The 5245-nt window shown below is 37.0% G+C and overlaps 1 long non-coding RNA gene across 2 annotated transcripts; it reads right to left on the reverse strand.

Moving 5' to 3' along the window:
* Nucleotides 1–309: 309 nt before the first annotated feature.
* On the reverse strand, nt 310–4358 carry LOC104925735 (uncharacterized). Of its 2 annotated transcripts, none has more exons than XR_002041794.2 (4): nt 4240–4358; nt 2377–2461; nt 2034–2087; nt 310–660 (listed from the first exon to the last, which is right to left on the reverse strand). It is a non-coding gene; the product is annotated as an uncharacterized LOC104925735 (long non-coding RNA). The 2 variants fall into 2 exon arrangements; XR_797194.3 differs by having other exon boundaries at nt 4104–4358.
* Between the last annotated feature and the right edge of the window lie 887 nt (nt 4359–5245).

Raw genomic sequence — 5245 nt, forward strand, 5'->3', positions numbered from 1 at the left:
AATTCAAAAATTCAAAGCAGCAGTCAACTCAGTTATACTGCACACTCTGCATGTGCTAAAACTACAACATTGGAATAAGTCACATGCTGCTGTGTGTACCCACACTCAGCACATATGCTCCAATAAACTACCACATCATAAACATAGAAAGAATAATGGCAGCATGGTGCCAGTCACTGTACAAATACAATACAGACGTTTCTGGCTTGCTTCAGTTGAACTGGCCAACCTGCTCCCTGCTACACGTACGTATAAACGTCTGTCTTGCCAGACAGGACTGATCACATCACTGCACAGGTTGTGTTTCCATTTAGTTTATTCATTTTATTTACACGGCGAATGAAACTAAAATGAGGTCTGTCGTCACTTTAATGTGAAACCGAGACTACAGAAAGGCCACCAGCCAAAACTATTACAGTGAAAGTCACATGTAAGTGCTGCTTTCAATCATAACTGTGTACAAGTGTAATTGGCTCTATGCTTCATCAGCCAGGTGGGGTGCTACACATGGTGGTTCAGAAGAGTTTTCCCTTCACTGAAGTGCTGTGAGTAGCTCTATATAAACACACTTCATTATCATCATCGTATTCTGCAGTGGACAAACCTTTCACAGCAGCGACAGGCGACGGCTGAACACACCTCATGATGCAACACCTCCTCCTAAAAGAAGAACAGATGAGCAAACTATCAATACCATGGGCAAATACAAGCAGACATTTATTTTGTTTATTAAATGATGTTTGAGCTATAAGCAGCACCATCAACCTGACTCCTAATGAACTGTTGGTGTTGTCTCAGGGTTTCTCTTGTTCTCTTAAAAGGCAGCTAACTGAAGAATCCCCGAATAAAATGATTCGAGGTTTAAGATGTTACACTAAGAACACTCTGATAACATCTCCCTCCTTCACCTGTGGCACTGACATTGAGCCCGATTTGAAAAGCTAAAAGTACTTTTATTTCCTCAGTTGGAACTTGTTGTCAGACGGTAGACCAGGCTACGTTATCCTTGTTCAAAACATAAGAACAAACGTTTCTTTAATTTATCCTTCAGAGAGTGTTAAACACTTCAGAGACACTTGTATTGGTATGAGAAGTGCAGATAAGAGGAGCAGTGGTGAGTCAAAAGAAACTTATTTAAATTGTGGGCTAACTTTTACAGACACTTAAAGCTGTGGTGTCGCTCAGTAGGGGCTGGGCAATATCGATAGTTTAATCTATATCAATTTATTTTCAAACACCATATATACCATGATATCCTTAATATTGACAGTTTATTTTGCATTAAAATGACTATACATTCCTTCCACTGAGGTGCCAGTCCGTGGTAGTGTTATCTGTGTGTCAGCTGTTGCAGTGCATTGTGGGATTTGTAGTATGAGTGGTGGGAGTACGATTTACCAACAAGCCGTTAATAGAAGGATGAAATTATCCAGCCACGGAAAAAATATATATATTGAGTATCACCATTCAGGTAAAAAATAGAGATGACTTTTGGTCTCACTCAGGAGAGAAGTTTGAGTTTTTAAATAAAGCCTCCAAGTTGAAGAATTTCATGTCATAGTATGATCATTTTTTTTATCAAGTCTTTACATTTATAAATCATGTATTGAACCTGCCCATGGTCACCTCAAATTTCCAATTCTCTCATGGAACCAGTATTACAAGTTATAAATCTACATGTCAATAATAACAACTGGTATCACTGTCCTTCTGTTTTTTTATTTCTAATGTTTTCAAACTTTTCAAAACATTCTGTTTTTTGGTGAAAGTCACCCAGCTGCTTCTTAAAACTTCAAATCTGGAGATTCATTTTTACCTGAAGTGTCAATGAGTCAGCACAGGCAGCTCATGTAATTTGTAACGGCTTATAGAATCAGGGTTATTGCAGGTTTCACAAACATCAACCTGTGTTGGTGTTTCGGTGCATGAACATTAAGTATAAAGAAAAGTCGTCTTCCTCATCATGACCATGCATCTAATGCACAAACTCTTCACGCCTGTTTACTCAAACACTGAATAAAGTAAAGACAAACCTGCTGCTTTGCGAGTCTCCTCCGGGAGGCAACAGCTGTTCCACATTTTGGTGTCTAATGAAAAGAAAAACAAACTTTTTTGAAGCCACATTTGGAGCACAGCTTCCTATTGACCACATAAGCATCCTTGAATATTAATTTAGAGTGTCAGGAAGGAGGAGACACTTTACAAAAAGACTTCAACCAGCACAGAATTTCCATGCAAATGACTTTTGGCTGGAAGATGCGGAAACATCTTCATCCATCGAAGCCAACAGGCTTTAATAGGATGAGACTTACATCAAGTCAATTATAGCACCAAAGCAATAATTCTTAATAGTAAAGTAGAAAATAATATGCTCACCTTAAGCTGACTGCTGCAGGGACTGGCCAGGACAGTCGGTCGCTCTGCCATCTTCTTCTTGACTGTAGGAGCCGCCATGCAGCACCTGAAAGCACATAAACACAATTGATTAATAATGACACACGTACCGCTGCAATAGAAAATTGGACATGACATAAAATACATCATAACTGAGCAGCTGGTGCTTGTAGTATTGAGCGATTCAAAGTGAATGTTTAAGTTATTTTATTTTTCCCGCCACGTCAAAAAAAAAAAAAAAAAAAAAAGTACAAGAAGCCGCCATGAGGCTGACTACATTAACAACCTGCTGCAGGTGTGCCGGTACTTGCTTAATTAATGCGTCGCCATTGTCTCGTGAAATAATGCCCACAGTTTAGTATTTTATCTGTGCGCCATTAACTTGTTCTTCCACATAATGGCTGGCAGTATCTGTGCGCCATTAACTTGTTCTTCCACATAATGGCTGGCAGTCGACACCATAGACATATATACATAGACGCCGCATTGAGCGCTGAATCGTACGTCGACGTCGCCGCCATATTGGAAATGGCAGGTCTGCCCGTAAACTAATATAAGGAAATGGACTGAACTTCATAAAGAGCCTTTCTACAAAGTTCTTTAACTTAATGCCTCTTATACACCCATTCACACACACACTAATATATCTGGGAAACAAACAGCACCAAACCAACGTATGTATTTTTCTAATGCTTATATGAGTGTTTACAGCTACTAATGTGTGTAACACTGTTACTGTGATGATCTCTTTCGAGACTGCTTCCCTGCCAAAAACTAAACAAAACTAACAAAACAGCTTATGTCCTCCTCTGTAAGTCGCTTTGGATAAAAGCGTCTGCTAAATGCAATGTAATGTTGATAAATATTGAAATATTTATATTTAACATTTAATCTGTGTCTATAATAACCAGATCCTGAAATGTAGATGTGACATGAGGGTTTTCTGAATAAAGAGCACTAACATGTACATACATACACACACACACACATATATATATATATATAGATATATATATATATCTATAGATATATATTATCTATTATAATATAATATAATATATATATCCCACATTACATATAGTACACACACACACACACATCATATAATATATATATTATTTATATATATGCCTTTTTTGTCTATATATATATGTATGTATATATGTTCACGTGTAATGCTCTTTATTCAGAAAACCCTCATCTCACATCTACATTTCAAGATCTGGTTATTATAGACACAGATTAAATGTTAAATATAACATTTCAATATTTATCATCACAGTAACAGTGTTACACACATTAGTAGCTGTAAACACTCAGCATTAGAAAAATACATACGTTGGTTTGGTGCTTACATAAGGAGTAAACATTTATAATCATCACTTTAAAAGTTACATACGTTGTTTCTGGTGCCTGTTTGTTTCCCAGATATATTAGTGTGTGTGTGAATGGGTGTATAAGAGGCATTAACTTAAAGAACTTTGTAGAAAGGCGCTTTATGAAGTTCAGTCCATTTCCTTGTATTAGTTTACGGGCAGATCTGCCTTATCCAATATGGCGGACCCGTTGACGTATCGCGACCAACGACCAACCCGCTCAATGCGGCGTCTATGTATATATGTCTATGTATATATGTCTATGGTCTACACATTATTTACATCATTAGTAACTTTCAAACAAACACCTTGCTCGTGACGGTAACGACACACCTGCTCCGTGATTAGCCCTCGGCCTTCCTGTTTAAAGTACGTTATCCGCTGGCTGTTACATATATACGTATATGTGTTGTACTATAGAGATAGCGACTGAAACCAGCATGAAAAAAGCCTTAAAAATTAAACTGACCACGCGTCTAAAAAGGCCTCAGTTTGTCTCTTCAAATCTTGGAAATGTTTGGCATGGTCTCAGTCTTCAGTTCAGCAAACAGAGTAGAAGGGTCAGGAAGCTATTTATACCGCCGTTCAAAAATTTGATCCGACCAATCAGCGCGCTTTAACTTCCGTTAACCCGCGCTGATTGGACAGAGGTGGAGTCCGGATGATTCCGAGGACCCTGAGCTGTTCAAAACATTAATACTGAACATTATTTATCTGAGGAAATTATTAAGGACCACTATTGAAAAAGTTTAGCCTCTTTGAATTTTAGTTTTTTTTTTTTGTCCAGTCATTTTAGCTAAAATCATTCATGTAGCCGACCCCTCTGTGTAAACGTTGAATGGTACGGTCCAACTTACCTGCAAAGCCGGAAGCGGATGTTGTCAAAATAAAGTCAAGTTTATTTTACTTTATTTTACTTTTATATCTCTCTAATCGCTGCATTTGAGTTCATGACTGACTTATGACTATTAACCAATTATATCATTATATTATTTGTCTTACTCAGTGACATCATATACAATATATTTTACTTACTATTTTGATATTTTATTATGTATAGTCTGTTCTTTATATTTTTATTCTCATGTTGTCTATCATCACTGTGTGTAATGCTGCTGCAGCACTCTATCTATCTATCTATCTATCTATCTATCTATCTGTCTATCTTAATGGCAACTTTGCATTCAGTCACTGAGTTTTTGGCTGTTGGCTGTATATTATTCACTTATCAATGAGACATATAGGACATATAGATATCTGACAATGAGATGTGTCATTTATTGAAACACATCAGTCACATAGCCAGACTAGACAGACTAAGCCTGCAGTGACTGCACTGAGTTGACTGACTGTTATGTTGTGAAATATATTAGACAATGGTTAAATTATTAATATTGGAAATTATACCACTTTAATGTGGTTTTATGTGTCTAAGAAAAAAAATGTAGGTAAAAAACCAAAAGTGCTATATATAT

This window comes from Larimichthys crocea, chromosome XIX, assembly GCF_000972845.2.
Source record: "Larimichthys crocea isolate SSNF chromosome XIX, L_crocea_2.0, whole genome shotgun sequence".
Classification (NCBI taxonomy): Eukaryota; Metazoa; Chordata; class Actinopteri; family Sciaenidae; genus Larimichthys; species Larimichthys crocea.